This window comes from Gigantopelta aegis, chromosome 2 (genome assembly GCF_016097555.1).
Source record: "Gigantopelta aegis isolate Gae_Host chromosome 2, Gae_host_genome, whole genome shotgun sequence".
Taxonomy (NCBI): Eukaryota; Metazoa; Mollusca; class Gastropoda; order Neomphalida; family Peltospiridae; genus Gigantopelta; species Gigantopelta aegis.
In genome coordinates, this window is record NC_054700.1 from 27,236,265 (window position 1) to 27,263,624 (window position 27,360).

The 27,360-nt window shown below is 34.2% G+C and overlaps 1 long non-coding RNA gene across 5 annotated transcripts; it reads right to left on the minus strand.

Annotated features, from left to right (window-relative positions):
- Positions 1-2,080: 2,080 nt before the first annotated feature.
- On the minus strand, positions 2,081-27,005 carry LOC121383302. Of its 5 annotated transcripts, XR_005959288.1 has the most exons (6): positions 26,930-27,005; positions 19,153-19,293; positions 17,692-17,832; positions 3,375-8,504; positions 2,866-3,005; positions 2,081-2,143 (listed from the first exon to the last, which is right to left on the minus strand). It is a non-coding gene; the product is annotated as an uncharacterized LOC121383302 (long non-coding RNA). The 5 variants fall into 5 exon arrangements; XR_005959286.1 differs by lacking the exons at positions 17,692-17,832; positions 19,153-19,293; positions 26,930-27,005 and adding an exon at positions 10,215-10,391 and having other exon boundaries at positions 3,375-9,865; XR_005959287.1 differs by lacking the exons at positions 17,692-17,832; positions 19,153-19,293; positions 26,930-27,005 and having other exon boundaries at positions 3,375-6,231; positions 6,581-10,391.
- Between the last annotated feature and the right edge of the window lie 355 nt (positions 27,006-27,360).

The window sequence follows — 27,360 nt, forward strand, 5'->3', positions numbered from 1 at the left end:
GAAGCTAAATTCAGTCATGTATTTCCTGAGACTGTTCTATCATAACTTTTGGTACACTCCTCACGCTTAATTTCAATTTTGTTATTTCATGTAATTGATGAACCTTACTATATCAATTCTTTAGTCAATGCGGGTATGTATTCGGAGTAACTATGTCCTCTGCCAGTATGATTAAACCTTACAAGACGTTCCCTATTTTAACATCATACTAGGTCTCCGGGCTGGAGATAAGGATCAGACTCTAGGCGTAAGGGTCCCTGTTTTTTTTGTTTTTTTTTTTGGGGGGGGGGGGGGGGTAGACTGGTTTTTGCCCTAATTAAACGAAAGTGCCCGAATCTGGACAACATTTATTCACATTATCATTACTACCAAACAGCTATATAGGGTTGCAAACGAATCACGACGCATTTTTACATGGATTACAACTAATTCTGAGGGTAAAATGGTGGAAATGCATGGCAAAAAGGTCTCAGGCCAACACATTTTTCGCGAATATCTATAACATATTTGCCCGAATTTGATGTTTTACTCCAGCACTGGGTGTGTGTGTGTGTGTGTGTGTGTGTGTGTGTGTGTGTGTGTGTGTGTGTGTGTGTGTGTGTGTGTGTTGACACCCCACCCCCGTCTCGTCCGTTTATGGGTGCACTAATGACATCTTGAACAACTGTAAAATATGTTTAGCAAGAAAACTCTACTCGTGGTCGAACCATTCGAATTCATCCTTTGTGACGTAGGGATTTGGAGTAACGAAGCACAAATTACACTCGGTACATGATTAATCAAAGTGACGTAGGTTGGACGTCTTGTTATTTGCAGTGATTCATTTCCATCATGTATTTCATCAGTAATCACCGAACAGACCAATTACGACGATCAGTGTTGAACTAACTCTTCATTCAAACATTATGTTTCTATTTATAACTTACCTTCTTTTCACTACAAAACTATCTATGACCCGCTTTACAGCAATATATCAAATGTCCAGAAATGTTTACAATACAACCATTTTCATCGTCTGTTTGGTACGTTGACTTTATTATAGCATTGTGATCGCTTGTGATGTTCATCAATTCTCTGGGCTTCCAAGCAGATCAATATAACAAACGTATGTACCGGGTACTAAAACCGGTTGTAGTTAACCAGTAATTCATGCGATATGTTTCAGTACAATAGCGATGACAAAACAAAAGACACAGATGTTCATAAACAAAATTACAGCAGGTGAGCCTATATGTTTTATCGCCAGTCTGATGATTACTGTGTAATGATACTCCGGCTGGAGCTGAAGTACTCTGATTGTAAGAAGAGAGGTTTTAATGTTTGAATGTTTTATTTAACAACGCACTCAACATATTTTATTTACGGTTATATGGCGTCCGACATATGATTAAGAACCACACAAATACTGATAGAGGAAACCCGCTGTCGCCACTTCATGGGCTACTTTTTTCCATTAGCAGCAAGGGATCTTTTATATGCACCTTCCCACAAACAGGATAATACATACCACGGCTTTTGATATACCAGTCGTGGTGCACTGGCTGGAACTAGAATTAGCCCAATGGGCCCACCAACGGGGATCGATCCCAGACCGACCTGTAAGAGAGCTAGACGAACATCTGGAAGGTTATGCGCTCTCCTTACAGTCACAGACCAAGCTACGTAATTTTCTTTCAATCGCTGCCACCCAAAGAGTAGTCAAAAATTCCCGCTCTAATACCACAACACTCCTATGTTTGACGTCAAATACATTTACATCGATCATTTTCGAGTTCCTTGATTACAAAAATCACTAATACACACACCTATTGTCATTGTGGCATCAATTGAAAAAAAACAAGTAAATTGTTGAGGAAAAGATATTTAATAATAAACTTTTTATTTAGTAATTAACCATCCAGTATGACGTCAATCCAGATGTCATCAGCCATCTTACTAACAAAATTGCAATTATGGCGTGAACTGACAAAAAACAACATTAAATTGAAAAACTTTATTCAATAATTGTACATCAACATTTGATATTATATAACTTCAGCTGTCACCAAAATGTTGATAAAATGTTCCAACTCTCGTAACCATGCCTTCAACTGCCACTAGCCTGTAGATAAGTATCTTCCATCTCTTCGATTCCCCACGTCAACTACAAAAACAATGTAGAAAACATTCCTCAACAATAACAATATAATGTTTTCAGCAAAACACACAATTATTAAGCGAAGAATCAATAATATTGAAAAACGATTACTCAAATGGACATTCCTGAGTTTTCAACTAATAAAATATTCCTACAATTAAACTTACATATTAAATATATCTTCTTGTTTAGAATGTCACTGTCCGTATTTTCAATGTGTTTCTGCTTCTCTTAATATTTGTAAGAAGTCCAAACTGGATTTTGTCTTCAAATAATTTTGTGCCTACGAAAAAACAATATTTTAGGAAATAAAATGAAATTTAACCTAGTACAAATATTAGAATGATAAAAAACACGTTTAATATACAGCCACTAATGTTGTATGCAGAAAAATGTATTTGATATGTAATTACAATCGTTAAAAAGCCTCGATTAGTCGATGATATCTTAAAAATTGCAGCAAACTCAGGAATGTCCCTTTAACTCTAAGACATTTCATTTCATGCAACTTCATTTAACATCAGTCATCTTGCTAATGATAGAAATTCATGTCCTGTACCTCTGTCTTCAGCTGCTACCAGTCCACTGATAAATATCTTCCATCTTTTGTATTTTCTACTTCAACTGACAAATACTGCAGAAAACTTCCTAAACAATTATATAATTAAATTGTTCACCAGTACAATTAAAAAGCTAACTACCAAAAATCAAGAAGGAAGGTTACTTACAATTAAAATGCCTCATTTCATGAAGTACAGATGTCGTAAGTCATACTGGTAATGAAAGAAATTTATGTCCGACAGCTATGTCTTCAGCTGTCACCAGCCCGATGATAAATATCTTCCATCTCTTGTCATTGTGGCATCAACTGAAGAAAAAAGTAAATTGTTCAGGGAAAGATATTTAAAAAAAAAATTTTTTTTTTAGTAATTAACCATCCAGCATGATTTCACGACAATCCAGATGTCATCACCAATCTTACTAACAAAATAAATGTATGGTTGACTGCTGCATCTTCAGATGTCAGCAACCCGATGGTAAATATCTTCAAGAAATTTATGTCATATACCTCTGTCTTCAGCTATTACCAGACCACTGATAAATATCTTCCGCCTTTTGTATTACCCACTTCTACTGACAAACAGTGCAGAAAAACTTGCTCAACAATTATAATTGAATTTTTCACCACAACAATTAAAACGTGAACTATCAAAAATCAAGAAGGAAGGTTACTTACCATTAACATACTTCATTTGATATAAGTACAGATTTCATCAGTCATACTGCTAATAAAAGAAATTTATGTTTGACAGCTACGTCTTCAGCTGTCACCAGCCCGATGATAAATATCTTCCATCTCTTGTCCCTGTGGCACCAACTAAAAAAAAGAGTAAATTGTTCAGGAAAAGATATTTCAAAATAAACATTTTTTATTTAGTAATTAACCATCCAGCATGATTTCACGTCAGTCCAGATGTCATCCGCAATCTAACTAACAAAATAAATGTATGGTTCACAGCTGCATCTTCAGCTGTCACCAGCCCGATGGTAAATATCTTCCATCTCTTGTCATTGTGGCATCAACTGAAGAAAAGGGTAAATTGTTCAGGAAAAGATATTTAAAAATAAGAAATTTTTATTTAGTAATTAACCATCCAGCATGATTTCAAGTCAATCCAGATATCATCAGCCATCTTACTAACGAAACAAATGTATGCTTGACAGATGCATCTTCAGCTGTCACCAGCCCGATGATAAATATCTTCCATCTTCTGTCCCTGTAGCACCAACTAAAAGAAAGAGTAAATTGTTCAGGAAAATATATTTCAAAATAAGAAATTTTTATTTAGTAATTAACCATCGAGCATGAGTTCCAGTCAATCCAGATGTCATCAGCCTTCTTAGTAACGAAAAAAATGTATGGTTCACAGCTGCATCTTCAGCTGTCACCAGCCCGATGATAAATATCTTCTATCTCTTGAAATTATGGCGTGAACTGACAGAAAACCACTATTTATTTTTTTACGGAACATTTCAAACTCAATTCTTGAGGAAAAGATTGTTTTTAAATTGAAAAGCTTTATTCAATAATTGTACATCAACATTTGATATTATATAACTTCAGCTGTCACCAAAATGTTGATAAAATGTTCCAACTTTCGTAACCATGCCTTCAACTATCACTAGCCTGTAGATAAATATCTTCCATCACTTGGATTCCCCACATCAACTAGAAAAACAATGTAGAAAAGATTCCTCAACAATAACAATACAATTTTTCAGTAAAACACAGAATTATAAAGCGAACTATCAAGAATATTGAAAAATGATTACTGAACTCTAAGACATTTCATTTCGTGCAACTTCATTTGACATCAGTCATCTTGCTAATGATAGAAATTTATGTCATGTAGCTCTGTCTTCAGCTATTACCAGTCCACTGATAAATATCTTCCACCTTTTGTATTGCCCAATCCTACTGACAAACAGTGCAGAAAAACTTCCTCAACAATTATAATTGAATTTTTCACCACAATTAAAACGTGAACTATCAAAAATCAAGAAGGAAGGTTACTTACCATTAACATACTTCATTTGATACAAGTACAGATTTCATCAGTCATACTGCTAATAAAAGAAATTTATGTTTGACAGCTACGTCTTCAGCTGTCACCAGCCTGATGATAAATATCTTCCATCTCTTGTCCCTGTGGCACACCAATTAAAGAAAGAATAAATTGTTCAGGAGAAGATATTTCAAAATAAGAAATCTTTATATAGTGATCAACCATCCAGCATGATTTCCAGTCAATCCAGATGTCATCACCCATTTTAGTAACGAACAAAATGTATGGTTCACAGCTGCATCTTCAGCTGTCACCAGCCCGATGGTAAATATCTTCTATCTCTTGAAATTATGGCGTGAACTGACAGAAAACAACTATTTATTTTTTTACGAAACATTTCAAACTCAATTCTTGAAGGAAAGATTGTTTTTCAATTGAAAAGCTTTATTCAATAATTGTACATCAACACTTGATATTATATAACTTCAGCTGTCACCAAAATGTTGATAAAATGTTCCAACTTTCGTAACCATGCCTTCAACTATCACTAGCCTGTAGATAAATATCTTCCAACTCTTGGATTCCCCACATCAACTAGAAAAACAATGTAGAAAAGATTCCTCAACAAGAACAATATAATTTTTCAGTAAAACACACAATTATAAAGCTAACTATCAACAATATTGAAAAATGATTACTGAAGTCTAAGACATTTCATTTCGTGCAACTTCATTTGACATCAGTCATCTTGCTAATGATAGAAATTTATGTCATGTAGCTCTGTCTTCAGCTATTACCAGTCCACTGATAAATATCTTCCACCTTTTGTATTGCCCAATCCTACTGACAAACAGTGCAGAAAAACTTCCTCAACAATTATAATTGAATTTTTCACCACAACAATTAAAACGTGAACTATCAAAAATCAAGAAGGAGGGTTACTTACCATTAACATACTTCATTTCATATAAGTACAGATTTCATCAGTCATACTGCTAATAAAAGAAATTTATGTTTGACAGCTACGTCTTCAGCTGTCACCAGCCCGATGATAAATATCTTCCATCTCTTGTCCCTGTGGCACACCAATTAAAGAAAGAGTAAATTGTTCAGGAGAAGATATTTAAAAATAAGAAATTTTTATTTAGTAATTAATCATCCAGCATGATTTCAAGTCAATCTAGATATCATCAGCCATGTTACTAACGAAACAAATGTATTCTTGACAGATGCATCTTCAGCTGTCATCAGCCCGATGGTAAATATCTTCTATCTCTTAAAATTATGGCGTGAACTGACAGAAAACAACTATTTATCTTTTACGGAACATTTCAAACTCAATTCTTGAGGAAAAGTTTGTTTTTAAATTGAAAAACTTTATTCAATAATTGTACATCAACATTTGATATTATATAACTTCAGCTGTCACCAAAATGTTGACAAAATGTTCCAACTCTCGTAACCATGCCTTCAACTATCACTAGCCTGTAGATAAATATCTTCCATCTCTTGGATTCCCCACATCAACTAGAAAAACAATGTAGAAAAAATTCCTCAACAATAACAATATAATTTTTCAGTAAAACACATAATTATCAAGCGAACTATCAAGAATATTGAAAAATGATAACTGAACTCTAAGACATTTCATTTCGTCCAACTTCATTTGACATCAGTCATCTTGCTAATGATAGAAATTTATGTCATGTAGCTCTGTCTTCAGCTATTACCAGTCCACTGATAAATATCTTCCACCTTTTGTATTAACCACTACTGACAAACAGTGCAGGAAAACTTCCTCAACAATTATATTTGAATTTTTCACCACAACAATTAAAACGCGAACTATCAAAAATCAAGAAGGAAGGTTACTTACCATTAACATACTTCATTTCATATAAGTACAGATTTCATCAGTCATACTGCTAATAAAAGAAATTTATGTTTGACAGCTACGTCTTCAGCTGTCACCAGCCCGATGATAAATATCTTCCATCTCTTGTCCCTGTGGCACCAACTAAAAAAAAGAGTAAATTGTTCAGGAAAAGATATTTCAAAATAAACATTTTTTATTTAGTAATTAACCATCCAGCATGATTTCACGTCAGTCCAGATGTCATCCGCAATCTAACTAACAAAATAAATGTATGGTTCACAGCTGCATCTTCAGCTGTCACCAGCCCGATGGTAAATATCTTCCATCTCTTGTCATTGTGGCATCAACTGAAGAAAAGGGTAAATTGTTCAGGAAAAGATATTTAAAAATAAGAAATTTTTATTTAGTAATTAACCATCCAGCATGATTTCAAGTCAATCCAGATATCATCAGCCATCTTACTAACGAAACAAATGTATGCTTGACAGATGCATCTTCAGCTGTCACCAGCCCGATGATAAATATCTTCCATCTTCTGTCCCTGTAGCACCAACTAAAAGAAAGAGTAAATTGTTCAGGAAAATATATTTCAAAATAAGAAATTTTTATTTAGTAATTAACCATCGAGCATGAGTTCCAGTCAATCCAGATGTCATCAGCCTTCTTAGTAACGAAAAAAATGTATGGTTCACAGCTGCATCTTCAGCTGTCACCAGCCCGATGATAAATATCTTCTATCTCTTGAAATTATGGCGTGAACTGACAGAAAACCACTATTTATTTTTTTACGGAACATTTCAAACTCAATTCTTGAGGAAAAGATTGTTTTTAAATTGAAAAGCTTTATTCAATAATTGTACATCAACATTTGATATTATATAACTTCAGCTGTCACCAAAATGTTGATAAAATGTTCCAACTTTCGTAACCATGCCTTCAACTATCACTAGCCTGTAGATAAATATCTTCCATCACTTGGATTCCCCACATCAACTAGAAAAACAATGTAGAAAAGATTCCTCAACAATAACAATACAATTTTTCAGTAAAACACAGAATTATAAAGCGAACTATCAAGAATATTGAAAAATGATTACTGAACTCTAAGACATTTCATTTCGTGCAACTTCATTTGACATCAGTCATCTTGCTAATGATAGAAATTTATGTCATGTAGCTCTGTCTTCAGCTATTACCAGTCCACTGATAAATATCTTCCACCTTTTGTATTGCCCAATCCTACTGACAAACAGTGCAGAAAAACTTCCTCAACAATTATAATTGAATTTTTCACCACAATTAAAACGTGAACTATCAAAAATCAAGAAGGAAGGTTACTTACCATTAACATACTTCATTTGATACAAGTACAGATTTCATCAGTCATACTGCTAATAAAAGAAATTTATGTTTGACAGCTACGTCTTCAGCTGTCACCAGCCTGATGATAAATATCTTCCATCTCTTGTCCCTGTGGCACACCAATTAAAGAAAGAATAAATTGTTCAGGAGAAGATATTTCAAAATAAGAAATCTTTATATAGTGATCAACCATCCAGCATGATTTCCAGTCAATCCAGATGTCATCACCCATTTTAGTAACGAACAAAATGTATGGTTCACAGCTGCATCTTCAGCTGTCACCAGCCCGATGGTAAATATCTTCTATCTCTTGAAATTATGGCGTGAACTGACAGAAAACAACTATTTATTTTTTTACGAAACATTTCAAACTCAATTCTTGAAGGAAAGATTGTTTTTCAATTGAAAAGCTTTATTCAATAATTGTACATCAACACTTGATATTATATAACTTCAGCTGTCACCAAAATGTTGATAAAATGTTCCAACTTTCGTAACCATGCCTTCAACTATCACTAGCCTGTAGATAAATATCTTCCAACTCTTGGATTCCCCACATCAACTAGAAAAACAATGTAGAAAAGATTCCTCAACAAGAACAATATAATTTTTCAGTAAAACACACAATTATAAAGCTAACTATCAACAATATTGAAAAATGATTACTGAAGTCTAAGACATTTCATTTCGTGCAACTTCATTTGACATCAGTCATCTTGCTAATGATAGAAATTTATGTCATGTAGCTCTGTCTTCAGCTATTACCAGTCCACTGATAAATATCTTCCACCTTTTGTATTGCCCAATCCTACTGACAAACAGTGCAGAAAAACTTCCTCAACAATTATAATTGAATTTTTCACCACAACAATTAAAACGTGAACTATCAAAAATCAAGAAGGAGGGTTACTTACCATTAACATACTTCATTTCATATAAGTACAGATTTCATCAGTCATACTGCTAATAAAAGAAATTTATGTTTGACAGCTACGTCTTCAGCTGTCACCAGCCCGATGATAAATATCTTCCATCTCTTGTCCCTGTGGCACACCAATTAAAGAAAGAGTAAATTGTTCAGGAGAAGATATTTAAAAATAAGAAATTTTTATTTAGTAATTAATCATCCAGCATGATTTCAAGTCAATCTAGATATCATCAGCCATGTTACTAACGAAACAAATGTATTCTTGACAGATGCATCTTCAGCTGTCATCAGCCCGATGGTAAATATCTTCTATCTCTTAAAATTATGGCGTGAACTGACAGAAAACAACTATTTATCTTTTACGGAACATTTCAAACTCAATTCTTGAGGAAAAGTTTGTTTTTAAATTGAAAAACTTTATTCAATAATTGTACATCAACATTTGATATTATATAACTTCAGCTGTCACCAAAATGTTGACAAAATGTTCCAACTCTCGTAACCATGCCTTCAACTATCACTAGCCTGTAGATAAATATCTTCCATCTCTTGGATTCCCCACATCAACTAGAAAAACAATGTAGAAAAAATTCCTCAACAATAACAATATAATTTTTCAGTAAAACACATAATTATCAAGCGAACTATCAAGAATATTGAAAAATGATAACTGAACTCTAAGACATTTCATTTCGTCCAACTTCATTTGACATCAGTCATCTTGCTAATGATAGAAATTTATGTCATGTAGCTCTGTCTTCAGCTATTACCAGTCCACTGAACTCTAAGACATTTCATTTCGTGCAACTTCATTGAGGAAAAGATTGTTTTTAAATTGAAAAACTTTATTCAATAATTGTACATCAACATTTGATATTATATAACTTCAGCTGTCACCAAAATGTTGATAAAATGTTCCAACTTTCGTAACCATGCCTTCAACTATCACTAGCCTGTAGATAAATATCTTCCATCACTTGGATTCCCCACATCAACTAGAAAAACAATGTAGAAAAAATTCCTCAACAATAACAATATAATTTTTCAGTAAAACACATAATTATCAAGCAAACTATCAAGAATATTGAAAAATGATTACTGAACTCTAAGACATTTCATTTCGTCCAACTTCATTTGACATCAGTCATCTTGCTAATGATAGAAATTTATGTCATGTAGCTCTGTCTTCAGCTATTACCAGTCCACTGATAAATATCTTCCACCTTTTGTATTAACCACTACTGACAAACAGTGCAGGAAAACTTCCTCAACAATTATATTTGAATTTTTCACCACAACAATTAAAACGCGAACTATCAAAAATCAAGAAGGAAGGTTACTTACCATTAACATACTTCATTTCATATAAGTACAGATTTCATCAGTCATACTGCTAATAAAAGAAATTTATGTTTGACAGCTACGTCTTCAGCTGTCACCAGCCCGATGATAAATATCTTCCATCTCTTGTCCCTGTGGCACCAACTAAAAAAAAGAGTAAATTGTTCAGGAAAAGATATTTCAAAATAACATTTTTTATTTAGTAATTAACCATCCAGCATGATTTCACGTCAGTCCAGATGTCATCCGCAATCTAACTAACAAAATAAATGTATGGTTCACAGCTGCATCTTCAGCTGTCACCAGCCCGATGGTAAATATCTTCCATCTCTTGTCATTGTGGCATCAACTGAAGAAAAGGGTAAATTGTTCAGGAAAAGATATTTCAAAATAAGAAATTTTTATTTAGTAATTAACCATCCAGCATGATTTCAAGTCAATCCAGATATCATCAGCCATCTTACTAACGAAACAAATGTATGCTTGACAGATGCATCTTCAGCTGTCACCAGCCCGATGATAAATATCTTCCATCTTCTGTCCCTGTAGCACCAACTAAAAGAAAGAGTAAATTGTTCAGGAAAATATATTTCAAAATAAGAAATTTTTATTTAGTAATTAACCATCGAGCATGAGTTCCAGTCAATCCAGATGTCATCAGCCTTCTTAGTAACGAAAAAAATGTATGGTTCACAGCTGCATCTTCAGCTGTCACCAGCCCGATGATAAATATCTTCTATCTCTTGAAATTATGGCGTGAACTGACAGAAAACCACTATTTATTTTTTTACGGAACATTTCAAACTCAATTCTTGAGGAAAAGATTGTTTTTAAATTGAAAAGCTTTATTCAATAATTGTACATCAACATTTGATATTATATAACTTCAGCTGTCACCAAAATGTTGATAAAATGTTCCAACTTTCGTAACCATGCCTTCAACTATCACTAGCCTGTAGATAAATATCTTCCATCACTTGGATTCCCCACATCAACTAGAAAAACAATGTAGAAAAAATTCCTCAACAATAACAATATAATTTTTCAGTAAAACACATAATTATAAAGCAAACTATCAAGAATATTGAAAAATGATTACTGAACTCTAAGACATTTCATTTCGTCCAACTTCATTTGACATCAGTCATCTTGCTAATGATAGAAATTTATGTCATGTAGCTCTGTCTTCAGCTATTACCAGTCCACTGATAAATATCTTCCACCTTTTGTATTACCCACGTCTACTGACAAACAGTGCAGGAAAACTTCCTCAACAATTATAATTGAATTTTTCACCACAACAATTAAAACGTGAACTATCAAAAATCAAGAAGGAAGGTTACTTACCATTAACATACTTCATTTCATACAAGTACAGATTTCATCAGTCATACTGCTAATAAAAGAAATTTATGTTTGACAGCTACGTCTTCAGCTGTCACCAGCCCGATGATAAATATCTTCCATCTCTTGTCCCTGTGGCACACCAATTAAAGAAAGAGTAAATTGTTCAGGAGAAGATATTTCAAAATAAGAAATTTTTATTTAGTAATTAACCATCCAGCATGATTTCCAGTCAATCCAGATGTCATCAGCCATTTTAGTAACGAAAAAAATGTATGGTTCACAGCTGCATCTTCAGCTGTCACCAGCCCGATGGTAAATATCTTCTATCTCTTGAAATTATGGCGTGAACTGACAGAAAACAACTATTTATTTTTTTACGGAACATTTCAAACTCAATTCTTGAGGAAAAGATTGTTTTTAAATTGAAAAGCTTTATTCAATAATTGTACATCAACATTTGATATTATATAACTTCAGCTGTCACCAAAATGTTGATAAAATGTTCCAACTTTCGTAACCATGCCTTCAACTATCACTAGCCTGTAGATAAATATCTTCCATCTCTTGGATTCCCCACATCAACTAGAAAAACAATGTAGAAAAGATTCCTCAACAAGAACAATATAATTTTTCAGTAAAACACACAATTATAAAGCTAACTATCAACAATATTGAAAAATGATTACTGAAGTCTAAGACATTTCATTTCGTGCAACTTCATTTGACATCAGTCATCTTGCTAATGATAGAAATTTATGTCATGTAGCTCTGTCTTCAGCTATTACCAGTCCACTGAACTCTAAGACATTTCATTTCGTGCAACTTCATTGAGGAAAAGATTGTTTTTAAATTGAAAAACTTTATTCAATAATTGTACATCAACATTTGATATTATATAACTTCAGCTGTCACCAAAATGTTGATAAAATGTTCCAACTTTCGTAACCATGCCTTCAACTATCACTAGCCTGTAGATAAATATCTTCCATCACTTGGATTCCCCACATCAACTAGAAAAACAATGTAGAAAAAATTCCTCAACAATAACAATATAATTTTTCAGTAAAACACATAATTATCAAGCAAACTATCAAGAATATTGAAAAATGATTACTGAACTCTAAGACATTTCATTTCGTCCAACTTCATTTGACATCAGTCATCTTGCTAATGATAGAAATTTATGTCATGTAGCTCTGTCTTCAGCTATTACCAGTCCACTGATAAATATCTTCCACCTTTTGTATTAACCACTACTGACAAACAGTGCAGGAAAACTTCCTCAACAATTATATTTGAATTTTTCACCACAACAATTAAAACGCGAACTATCAAAAATCAAGAAGGAAGGTTACTTACCATTAACATACTTCATTTCATATAATACAGATTTCATCAGTCATACTGCTAACGAAAGAAATTTATGTTTGACAGCTACGTCTTCAGCTGTCACCAGCCCGATGATAAATATCTTCCATCTCTTGTCCCTGTGGCACCAACTAAAAAAAAGAGTAAATTGTTCAGGAAAATATATTTCAAAATAAACATTTTTTTATTTAGTAATTAACCATCCAGCATGATTTCACGTCAGTCCAGATGTCATCAGCAATCTAGCTAACAAAATAAATGTATGGTTCACAGCTGCATCTTCAGCTGTCACCAGCCCGATGATAAATATCTTCCATCTCTTGTCATTGTGGCATCAACTGAAGAAAAGGGTAAATTGTTCAGGAAAACATATTTAAAAATAAGAAATTTTTATTTAGTAATTAACCATCCAGCATGATTTCAAGTCAATCCAGATATCATCAGCCATCTTACTAACGAAACAAATGTATGCTTGACAGATGCATCTTCAGCTGTCACCAGCCCGATGATAAATATCTTCCATCTTCTGTCCCTGTAGCACCAACTAAAAGAAAGAGTAAATTGTTCAGGAAAATATATTTCAAAATAAGAAATTTTTATTTAGTAATTAACCATCGAGCATGAGTTCCAGTCAATCCAGATGTCATCAGCCTTCTTAGTAACGAAAAAAATGTATGGTTCACAGCTGCATCTTCAGCTGTCACCAGCCCGATGATAAATATCTTCTATCTCTTGAAATTATGGCGTGAACTGACAGAAAACCACTATTTATTTTTTTACGGAACATTTCAAACTCAATTTTTGAGGAAAAGATTGTTTTTAAATTGAAAAACTTTATTCAATAATTGTACATCAACATTTGATATTATATAACTTCAGCTGTCACCAAAATGTTGACAAAATGTTCCAACTCTCGTAACCATGCCTTCAACTATCACTAGCCTGTAGATAAATATCTTCCATCTCTTGGATTCCCCACATCAACTAGAAAAACAATGTAGAAAAGATTCCTCAACAATAACAATACAATTTTTCACTAAAACACAGAATTATAAAGCGAACTATCAAGAATATTGAAAAATTATTACTGAACTCTAAGACATTTCATTTCGTGCAACTTCATTTGACATCAGTCATCTTGCTAATGATAGAAATTTATGTCATGTAGCTCTGTCTTCAGCTATTACCAGTCCACTGATAAATATCTTCCACCTTTTGTATTACCCACGTCTACTGACAAACAGTGCAGGAAAACTTCCTCAACAATTATAATTAAATTTTTCACCACAACAATTAAAACGCGAACTATCAAAAATCAAGAAGGAAGGTTACTTACCATTAACATACTTCATTTGATATAAGTACAGATTTCATCAGTCATACTGCTAATAAAAGAAATTTATGTTTGACAGCTACGTCTTCAGCTGTCACCAGCCCGATGATAAATATCTTCCATCTCTTGTCCCTGTGGCACACCAATTAAAGAAAGAATAAATTGTTCAGGAAAGATATTTCAAAATAAGAAATCTTTATATAGTGATCAACCATCCAGCATGATTTCCAGTCAATCCAGATGTCATCACCCATTTTAGTAACGAAAAAAATGTATGGTTCACAGCTGCATCTTCAGCTGTCACCAGCCCGATGATAAATATCTTCTATCTCTTGAAATTATGGCGTGAACTGACAGAAAACCACTATTTATTTTTTTACGGAACATTTCAAACTCAATTTTTGAGGAAAAGATTGTTTTTAAATTGAAAAACTTTATTCAATAATTGTACATCAACATTTGATATTATATAACTTCAGCTGTCACCAAAATGTTGACAAAATGTTCCAACTCTCGTAACCATGCCTTCAACTATCACTAGCCTGTAGATAAATATCTTCCATCTCTTGGATTCCCCACATCAACTAGAAAAACAATGTAGAAAAGATTCCTCAACAATAACAATATAATTTTTCAGTAAAACACACAATTATCAAGCGAACTATCAAGAATATTGAAAAATGATAACTGAACTCTAAGACATTTCATTTCGTCCAACTTCATTTGACATCAGTCATCTTGCTAATGATAGAAATTTATGTCATGTAGCTCTGTCTTCAGCTATTACCAGTCCACTGAACTCTAAGACATTTCATTTCGTGCAACTTCATTGAGGAAAAGATTGTTTTTAAATTGAAAAACTTTATTCAATAATTGTACATCAACATTTGATATTATATAACTTCAGCTGTCACCAAAATGTTGATAAAATGTTCCAACTTTCGTAACCATGCCTTCAACTATCACTAGCCTGTAGATAAATATCTTCCATCACTTGGATTCCCCACATCAACTAGAAAAACAATGTAGAAAAAATTCCTCAACAATAACAATATAATTTTTCAGTAAAACACATAATTATCAAGCAAACTATCAAGAATATTGAAAAATGATTACTGAACTCTAAGACATTTCATTTCGTCCAACTTCATTTGACATCAGTCATCTTGCTAATGATAGAAATTTATGTCATGTAGCTCTGTCTTCAGCTATTACCAGTCCACTGATAAATATCTTCCACCTTTTGTATTAACCACTACTGACAAACAGTGCAGGAAAACTTCCTCAACAATTATATTTGAATTTTTCACCACAACAATTAAAACGCGAACTATCAAAAATCAAGAAGGAAGGTTACTTACCATTAACATACTTCATTTCATATAAGTACAGATTTCATCAGTCATACTGCTAATAAAAGAAATTTATGTTTGACAGCTACGTCTTCAGCTGTCACCAGCCCGATGATAAATATCTTCCATCTCTTGTCATTGTGGCATCAACTGAAGAAAAGGGTAAATTGTTCACGAAAAGATATTTCAAAATAAGAAATTTTTATTTAGTAATTAACCATCCAGCATGATTTCAAGTCAATCCAGATATCATCAGCCATCTTACTAACGAAACAAATGTATGCTTGACAGATGCATCTTCAGCTGTCACCAGCCCAATGATAAATATCTTCCATCTTCTGTCCCTGTAGCACCAACTAAAAGAAAGAGTAAATTGTTCAGGAAAATATATTTCAAAATAAGAAATTTGTATTTAGTAATTAACCATCGAGCATGAGTTCCAGTCAATCCAGATGTCATCAGCCTTCTTAGTAACGAAAAAAATGTATTTTTCACAGCTGCATCTTCAGCTGTCACCAGCCCGATGGTAAATATCTTCTATCTCTTGAAATTATGGCGTGAACCCACAGAAAACAACTATTTATTTTTTTACGGAACATTTCAAACTCAATTCTTGAGGAAAAGATTGTTTTTAAATTGAAAAGCTTTATTCAATAATTGTACATCAACATTTGATATTATATAACTTCAGCTGTCACCAAAATGTTGATAAAATGTTCCAACTTTCGTAACCATGCCTTCAACTATCACTAGCCTGTAGATAAATATCTTCCATCTCTTGGATTCCCCACATCAACTAGAAAAACAATGTAGAAAACATTCCTCAACAATAACAATACAATTTTTCAGTAAAACACAGAATTATAAAGCGAACTATCAAGAATATTGAAAAATGATTACTGAAGTCTAAGACATTTCATTTCGTGCAACTTCATTTGACATCAGTCATCTTGCTAATGATAGAAATTTATGTCATGTAGCTCTGTCTTCAGCTATTACCAGTCCACTGATAACTATCTTCCACCTTTTGTATTGCCCAATCCTACTGACAAACAGTGCAGAAAAACTTCCTCAACAATTATAATTGAATTTTTCACCACAACAATTAAAACGTGAACTATCAAAAATCAAGAAGGAAGGTTACTTACCATTAACATACTTCATTTCGTATAAGTACAGATTTCATCAGTCATACTGCTAATAAAAGAAATTTATGTTTGACAGCTACGTCTTCAGCTGTCACCAGCCCGATGATAAATATCTTCCATCTCTTTTCCCTCTGGCACACCAATTAAGGAAAGAATAAATTGTTCAGGAGAAGATATTTCAAAATAAGAAATCTTTATATAGTAATTAACCATCCAGCATGATTTCCAGTCAATCCAGATGTCATCAGCCATTTTAGTAACGAACAAAATGTATGGTTCACAGCTGCATCTTCAGCTGCCACCAGCCCGATGGTAAATATCTTCTATCTCTTGAAATTATGGCGTGAACTGACAGAAAACAACTATTTATCTTTTACGGAACATTTCAAACTCAATTCTTGAGGAAAAGATTGTTTTTAAATTGAAAACTTTATTCAATAATTGTACATCAACATTTGATATTATATAACTTGAGCTGTCACCAAAATGTTGATAAAATGTTCCAACTTTCGTAACCATGCCTTCAACTATCACTAGCCTGTAGATAAATATCTTCCATCTCTTGCATTCCCCACATCAACTAGAAAAACAATGTAGAAAAGATTCCTCAACAATAACAATATAATTTTTCAGTAAAACACACAATTATAAAGCGAACTATCAAGAATATTGAAAAATGATTACTGAACTCTAAGACATTTCATTTCGTGCAATTTCATTTGACATCAGTCATCTTGCTAATGATAGAAATTTATGTCTTGTAGCTGTGTCTTCAGCTGCTACCAGTTCACTGATAAATATCTTTCATCTTTTGTATTCCCTACTTCAACTGACAAACAGTGCAGAAAAACGACCTCAACAATTATAATTGAATATTTCACGAAAACAATTAAAAAGCGAACTATTAAAAATCAAGAAGGAAGGTTACTTACCATTAAAATGCTACATTTCATGTAAGTACAGATGTCATAAGTCATACTGGTAATGAAAGAAATTTATGTCTGACAGCTACGTCTTCAGATGTCACCAGCCCGATGATAAATATCTTCCATCTCTTGTCATTGTGGCATCAACTGAAGAAAAGGGTAAATTGTTCAGGAAAAGATATTTAAAAATAAACATTTTTTATTTAGTAATTAACCATCCAGCATGATTTCATGTCAATCCAGATGTCATCTGCAATCTTACTAACAAAATAAATGTATGCTTCACAGCTCCATCTTCAGATGTCACCAACCCGATGGTAAATATCTTCAAGAAATTTATGTCTTGTAGCTCTGTCTTCAGCTATTACCATTCATCTGATAAATATCTTCCACCTTTTGTATTACCCACTTCTACTGACAAACAGTGCAGAAAAACTTCCTGAACAATTATAATTGAATTTTTCACCACAACAATTAAAACATGAACTATCAAAAATCAAGTACGAAGGTTACTTACCATTAACATACTTCATTTCATATAAGTACAGATTTCATCAGTCATACTGCTAATAAAAGAAATTTATGTTTGACAGCTACGTCTTCAGCTGTCACCAGCCCGATGATAAATATCTTCCATCTCTTGTCCCTGTGGCACACCAATTAAAGAAAGAGTAAAATTTTTAGGAGAAGATATTTCAAAATAAGAAATTTTTATTTAGTAATTAACCATCCAGCATGACTTCAAGTCAATCCAGATGTCATCAGCCATCTTACTAACAAAAAAAATGTATGCTTGACAGATGCATCTTCAGCTGCCACCAGCCCGATGGTTAATATCTTCTATCTCTTGAAATTATGGCGTGAACTGACAGAAAACAACTATTTATCTTTTACGGAACATTTCTAACTCAATTCTTGAGGAAAAGATTGTTTTTAAATTGAAAACCTTTAATCAATAATTGTACATCAACATTTGATATTATATAACTTCAGCTGTCACCAAAATGTTGATAAAATGTTCCAACTCTCGTAACCATGCCTTCAACTATCACTAGCCTGTAGATAAATATCTTCCATCTCTTGTCATTGTGGCATTAACTGAAGAAAAGGGTAAATTGTTCAGGAAAAGATATTTAAAAATAAACATTTTTTAATTTGTAATTTACCATCCAGCATGATTTCACGTCAATCCAGATGTCATCCGCAATCTTACTAACAAAATAAATGTATGGTTGACAGCTGCATCTTCAGATGTCACCAACCCGATAGTAAATATCTTCAAGAAATTTATGTCATGTAGCTGTCTTCAGCTGTTACCAGTCCACTGATAAATATCTTCCACCTTTTTGTATTACCCACTTCTACTGACAAACAGTGCAGAAAAACTTCCTCAACAATTATAATTGAATTTTTCACCACAACAATTAAAACGCGAATTATCAAAAATCAAGAAGGAAGGCTACTTACCATTAAAATACTTCATTTCATATAAGTATAGATTTCATCAGTCATAATGCTAATAAAAGAAATTTATGTCTGACAGGTATGTCTTCAGTTGTCACCAGCCCGATGATAAATATCTTCGATCTTTAGACCCTGTATCACCAACTAAAAGAAAGAGTAAATTGTTCAGGAAAAGATATTTCAAAATAAGAAATTTTTATTTAGTAATTAACCATCCAGCATGATTTCCAGTCATGATAAATATCTTCCATCTCTTGTCCCTGTGGCACCAACGAAAAGAAAGATTAAATTGTTCAGGAAAAGATATTTCAAAATAAGTCAATCCAGATGTCATCACCATCTTATTAACGAAAAAAATGTATGCTTGACAGCTGCATCTTCAGCTGTCACCAGCCCGATGGTAAATATCTTCTATCTCTTGAATTTATGGCATGAACTGACAGAAAACAACTATTTATCTTTTACATAACATTTCGAACTCAATTCTTGAGGAAAAGATTGGTTTTAAATTGTGAAACTTTATTCAATAATTGTACATCAACATTTGGTATTATATAACTTCAGCTGTCGTGTTTCATACCATCTAAATAATAATTCTTGTTATATAAAACTAGAAAAGAGCAACTAAAGTCACTGTCTAAAAGTGGGCAAGTTCGATATTCATATACCAAGAAATCTAAATTTAAAAAATAGTTAATTAAAGTCTTGTGTTAAAATACTACATGTATATAAATAAATTATTGCCAAGTAATAAAGCCATCCAATTAAAACAATTCCCCTGACCCCCCTTAAACGTGTTTTGTTTAATAACGACCCTGACCATTAACCCCACCCCAACCCACCCCACCCCCAACGTCCTAACTCGGTGATTTAACGTGTAAAATCTGGTGTGTTTAAGGCCATCTTAATAATCTAATTCTTAAAAAAAAAAAAAAGCCAACACATTCATGGGTTATATACTATGCAAAATAATTATTTAAAAATGGCTAATTTTCCGATTTAAATGCCAAGAAATCACGTGTAAAGTTATTCAATTTTTAAATTATCCCCCGACCCCAGCCCCCCTGGACATCTCGGACCCTAATAATTGCCCCCTCTCCCCCCCCCCCCCCCCCCCCCCCCAAAACACAACACAAACTTAACCGGTGAAATTTGATAGTTCTAAGGTCATCTAAAAATTTGAAAAATACAAAATTCTTGGTATATAATACTGCACAATATAATCCTTAAAATAGTTTAAACATTATCGTTTTAAAATGGCAAAATTTGAGATTCAGATGTCAACAAAACACGTTTAAAACAATCCAACTTGTTTTAATTTTTCTGGATGAGCATGCCTCAGGACCCCGTTATACGTCTCGGGCGACCAGGATCACTGCCCCTACCCCCACTCTCACCCCTACCCCCCACACACACACTTAAAAAAGAAATCTCCGATATTGCATACGCATCCGATCAGTAACGTAGTGGGGGGAGGGGGGAGCACGGGGCCATAACCTACCAATCAAAAAATAATAATTTAAACTATTAAATTTTACAAATATTATACATACATATATACATACACAGTGTGGGTTGCTCCCCTTCGCCTATACAATCCTGATTATCATTATCATTACTATTACTATATATCTCATATCATATAATAATTTTATGTTCTTATTATGTTCCATTTTATATGATTCATATATGAAATAAATTATTTGAATTGAATTGTATATAGGGCAACAACAAAAACCGTACAGCACCACCACCACCCCTCCCCCCCCCCCCCCCCCCCACACACACACACACACACCCCACCACCACACTCCACCCCCGGTTCCTACGGGCCTGCAACCTTTAGTGGAACTTTTTTACTTCCCCTCGTTTGGTGAGGTTTGTAACCAGTTTTTGCTGTATTGGATTAACTTTTATTACCCCAGCGGTCACTCATAACAGGGAAAATATTTTCCATATTTTCTCAGTGAGAAATATTCTGCATTGGTTTAACGAACGATACTATTGGACAATTTGATTGCTTACAAACCAATGACTTTGTCGGTACTAAATATGACGTCATTACGATTTGACAAACCCAAAATGACGTCATGTAGTTTAAAGAGTTTGCGTTTACGGGTCTGTTTTTGGAGTTAAATTAATAACAAAATGTCATTTTAATGCAATTCATTATAGAGTTTGAAGCAGAATAAAGAGAACTTGTGTGTTTTTTTAATTATCTATGAACGTGATTAAATTACAACGTTATAGTAATTCTCAGAACAGTGCGTATTTAGTGGTTTACATCATTTCTATACAGGTTGGTCTTCGTGCATGTGCGTGGAAAATAAAGGTTTTTAGAAGAAAAAAATAGCTGAGGTAATAAATAGAATAAGAAATTCGGTTCCAGGTATCAAATTTATGTCCCTCGTGAAATAATTTTCATTTGTCACTCGCTAAAGCTCGTGACAACTGGAAATTATTTCACTCGGGACACAAATTTGATAATAACTGGTAACTCGTTTATTATCCTCTATATCCTTGTAGTGGTTATACAGTTGTAAATGTGTCGTCCTCTAGTCTGTTGTACACATTTTTTATGAAGAATTGTCTCTGCGGAAGACTAATCCTGTACTTACCTTTGTTTGACACCCAGTAGCTCATGTGAATTTTCGTGCTGGGGTGTCGTTAAACATTTATTCATTCATTTATGTACTAGTATCTGCAGCCGATTGGAACTTCCGTTAATAATTGTTTTAATGTTTTTTGTTGGGGGGGGGGGGGGAGGGGGTATCGAAAACAGCACGCTTTCAAAAACAAATGTTTACATTAATCGAGCGTGGACATGTCCTCCCCCACACTTTTTGGAGTGAGGGGACCAACGTGCAAATGTAACCCCCCCCCCACACACACACACACACACACACTTTTTACGATGGAAAATACCCCTTCCCCAAAAAAATAATAAAAAATAAAAAAATAAAAAATAAAATAAAAACCAGATTTATTTTATTCCAGCCAAAACGTTATTGCGCTATGTTAAAAGCTAACATTATTGTTAACATTTCCATAAGACAACTAGGGTCTCCACGAGTACTTGAGTAGGCCTACTCGGGCACGGGCAGTCTAGCACTACTCGAGTCCGTACGGAGGACTCGAGTATCCGTGCAAGGAAGAGCACTTTCATTTAATTATATTTTTTAACGTTATTTTGCCATATGTATATCACCAGTTACATTATAGGGCTATAAAACATATAGGGGAAACAAAAGTCAAATGTGTGGAATGCAATATGTGTACAGTGGCATGATTTGGCATCCATTTTCAGTGATGGATTTAAGATGGCATAATGTTATTTTACTTTATTCCTTATTAGTCTCATTATCATCTAGGGTAAGTGTCGGGTACTCGGGTCCGGGTCTAATTTGACCCTCGAGTACCGAGTCCAATATTTTGGACTCGTGGAGGCCCTAAAGACAACCACGAGTATAGGCTGTATAGTAGTACTGTATAGGGCCTACACGAGTCCAAACTATGGGACTCGAGTACTCGAGGGTCAAACTCGACCCGGACCCGAGTACCCGACATTTACACTAGATGATGATGAGATTAAAGAATAAAGTTAAATAGAATTATGCATTTTAATTCCAGGGCTGAACATGGATGCCAAATCATGTCATTGTATTGCATTTAGAAACTGGTTGATATATTTAGTGTTATGATGGATGGACGGCCAGTTTAAAAAAAGAAACTAGCGCATGATCTTATAATTATTGTGTCACTTATATCGTTGATTATCTAAGCCTGAAATTATTGTCCTACATTGTCCAGTGTATTATAATTGATTCCACCTTGTACGGGTACTCGAGTCCTGTGAACGGACTCTAGTCTTGCTAGACTCGACCCGTGCCCGAGTACTCGAGTACTCGTGGAGACCCTAGCACTCAACCAACTGAGCTACTCGTGGAGACCCTAGTACTATACAGTCTATACTCGTACCAAGTTGCCAACAAATGTTACCAACATCGTGGTCTATGGACTATACCGTCTACACGCTTTGTTTTATGTTTTCTGTTGACAAGAAAACAATAAAGAAAACGTCGAGTTCACATTATTATTGTGACTTGAAACCACGCGCACTTCACACGTGTAGTTTGGGATTCAGTTGACGAATCCATCCTCACGCTAAATGCACGCAGCCAGTGGACCGTTAGCACTCCCCGAGTCCCTTCCACCAGTCCAGAATTTTTCGCAAAACGACAGGCGAAAAAGCATGGGCGCCACGATCCAAGTTTACCTACCTCTGTAGTCAACAAATCATGTCTGACGATGTACATTTATTGTAAATAAAATGTGGTATTGAATTAGCGCGTATTCTTTCTTCTTTTTTTTTCTTCTTTTTTTTTTAATGCATTTAGGTGATTATCTAAAATTCTAATCAGTTTATTGATAGGTAAATACAAACGTACGCTTGGAATGTCTCCCAATAGTTTTATTTAATCAACCTAAACATTTGCAAACTATCGAAGAAAAAAAATTGAACAATATAAAAGCCATAGGTTTATAATTGTCAACATGTTACTACAGAATCGGTTAATTTGGTTCTTAAATTTCATGCTCATTGTAATATAGTAAATATATAACTAGCGTCATAATAGATTTATTTAGTTTTTACTTAAAGTCGTTGGTATTAATTTACCCAGCCATACAGGTGTAGTGTGTTGTCACAATATAGACGGGTAGGTAATTTATTAACAAGTACATAAGCCATTATGAAATTATGAGACAGTATAGTTAAATAATACAAGTAAATACAATTAAAATACTGAAATAATAACAACACTATTATGTCTCTACAACATTGTAAAATACAAACAAACAGGTTTTGGCTGTTACAAATGCAAGGTTAGGCACTGACATTAAAATACATAACTTTTTTTAAATTAGGTAACAACATTAAAAAAAAATTAAAACATAACTGAGCATTTTGGAACAAATTAAAACGAAGATCCTCATAAAAACGGACACTTTATAAAAACATAAATTGTGCTCCTCAACAGAATCGTGGATCCGCCGGCAGATTCTCATATCCATGGGCCGGTCTTTAACCGAATAGGAGCAACACCATATCGAAATTTTGCAAAGGCAATACTATATATCTATTTTCTTGTCCTATTTTCTGTAACCTAGAGACGATGTGGGGCATCCTTTAACTTTTGTAATGGCATTGCTTCACCTGAAACCGGCATCGGTGGCGTCGTGGTTAGGCCATCGGTCTACAGGCTGGTAGGTACTGGGTTCGGATCCCAGTCGAGGCATGGGATTTTTAATCCAGATACCGACTCCAAACCTTGAGTGAGTGCTCCGCAAGGCTCAATGGGTAGGTGTAAACCACTTGCACCGACCAGTGATCCATAAACTGGTTCAACAAAGGCCATGGTTTGTGCTATGCTGCCTGTGGGAAGCGCAAATAAACGATCCCTTGCTGCTAATCGGAAAGAGTAGCCCATGTAGTGGCGACAGCGGGTTTCCTCTAAAAAATCTGTGTGGTCCTTAACCATATGTCTGACGCCATATAACCGTAAATAAAATGTGTTGAGTGCGTCGTTAAATAAAACATTTCTTTCTTTCTTTGCATCACCTGTGAAGATAATAACGTCGGAATTGTGGGTTTCGTAAGGTAGTAGTGCATGTCCGTAGGAACGATATCTGGAGTGTGTCTGTGTAGGGGCATAATCTCTTTTGGGGGTTTCCTTCCTCTAGTGTGTGTCGGGGGGGGGGGGGGGGGGGGGGGGGGAGGGTGAAGGTGCAAAAGTTATATCTTTATATACATTTTTGCCCCTCTTCCCTACCCTTTAACGCTTCGAGCGATTTGTCATGATTTCCCGACTATAGGTACTCCTTAGGAGTGTTTGTAAGATATGCATATATCACACTCAGCACTAGGCCACGTGGAATGGTCATTAATCAATGAATACCTGGGTAGTTTATAATAGACATTCATGCAAAGCACATGCCGACAGCACAACAGGCGGAACCAAAGCAGATGAAAAAAAAAGAAAAAAAAGTATAAATTCACCGTTTCTGTCCCAATCTATGCTTTCAAAAAAAAAAAAAAAAAAAAAAAAAAAAAAAAAAAAAAAAAAACACACACACACACAAAAACAGACAAAGTACCAAACAACAAACAAACAAACAAACCAAACTGCGTCGCTGCATCAATTTTGCAACTTCGGATTGACCAGAGACTGGTTTTATATTTATTTAGGGATTTATCAGCGATTTGTTTTTTTGTATAATTTTTTTGTCAAACCACTGAATAATGCAGTACACCACTGTTAAATTACTTTATTGGAACAGAAATACAATACATATATATATAATATACTTTATATGGAATATAGATATATTATATATATATATATATTGGGAATTTGTTTACACAGAAATTAGGAATTTTCAGTGCCACTTTCTTTTGAGAAGGGGCCTATGTTCGGACCCACAGAAGAATAAATAACTCCTGAATAAATATCACTGGGGGGGGGGGGGGGGGGGGGGGGGGGGGGGGGGGGGCATAATTTGCAGCAGCAGCAATAGTTTATATATATTTATAATTGTGTGCGTGTGTGTGTGTGCCTCACCTCACACATTTTGGCACCTTCCTACGCCCGTGAATACATGGTCTACAACAGCTCCTTGATCAGCTAGATATATATTGTAATGACAACAATCTTACTATTAATTTAAATAAAACAAAAAAAATTATTTTTGGTGGCCAAAGTACAACAAATAAGAATCAAGCAGTCAGAGGTCCGCAAGGTCACGTGATTCTGTAAACCTGCCTGGTCACGTGGATTTGATCCAAGTGACACACAGTTGCGCGTAAGTCTGTTGTTACGTAACCTCAGTTTTGTTTGTTTTCTTTGTAACCTTGAATGGAAGTGTTTGGGTACCATCAACAATTAAAAGTTATTTTTTCTGATATTTGCGTTTTTCAATTCTCTGTATCGCATGTGCGTGTTCCATCAATAACATCTTATCAGACATACATACAACATTGACGTCTCGCTGACAACATGTGCATGAAATCGTTCATTGAAAAGAGTTTGCTGTTTGGCAAATGAAATATGGGTAATTTTGATTTTATTATCGGGGGACACAATCGCGAAAATAATTTCTCGCGAAAATGTAAAATGAAAGCCCGATCGCGAATTATTTTAGCCGCGAAAATATTTGCGTATACGGTACTATGATAATGAACGATCACACATAACCCATTTCATGATCAGTTTCGGAAACGTTTTCTTGAGTGGCACAGTACTGTAGATGCATACATGTTCATTGTCATGCATGGCTAAGATGCTTACATGGATTTTATTTTTCTCGGGTAGATTGTGCACACAGTGGATCTTATTTCACTTTTATTTTTTACAACAATGTGAGCTGGAATGACTGTCAATTAAGGTGTAAAATTTTCCGTTTTGTTTGTATTTGTCTGTGTTTTCCATTTCAGTTTAAATAAAAATAACCGAAATTTTATTTTTATTTTATTTTGAAATTATGATATAATTATTGATAATTCTACAAAAAAAACAAACAATTGCACCCGTAACAATAAATATGTTGATACTTGATTAACCATTGAAAAAGAAATTGAACTTTAATTCGTTAAAAACACCGACAACATGACAACTTCCTAAGCATACTTCAGCAAAATATCAAGTGCGCCGATACACCGGACACGGTTGTATATGAATATTTGCTTATTAGAAGAAAAACCCCCACGGTTGTTGGATCTTACCTTTCTATGTGGATGCTAAAAATAAATGTGAAAACTAAATTCGTAGATCTATCCAGTTTCGTCGCTAAGCCTATTTAGTATACGTCATACAATTGAATTAGTTACGTCATTGGAAACGTGTCAGGGTTTTTCTATTTGGCGGAAACAGTCGATGTTCCTGTGGCGTGTGCACAGTATTTACTTTTTTTTTTTTTTTACTTCTTTATTTCTTTATATATATGAATAATACTAAGAACATTGCACATTTAAAAAATTAAGAAAGAAAATTTAAATAAGAACATTTGCACAATCATATTTGGAATTTAAGTGAATAAGTGCCTGCACGGTTTTTTTTTACCTATAGAGGGTTACGCGTCATTCTAGATTACCCACGATCCATAGCGGTCGGCCATGTTGGAAGGCATCAACACCTAATAATAGCTAGGCCTACT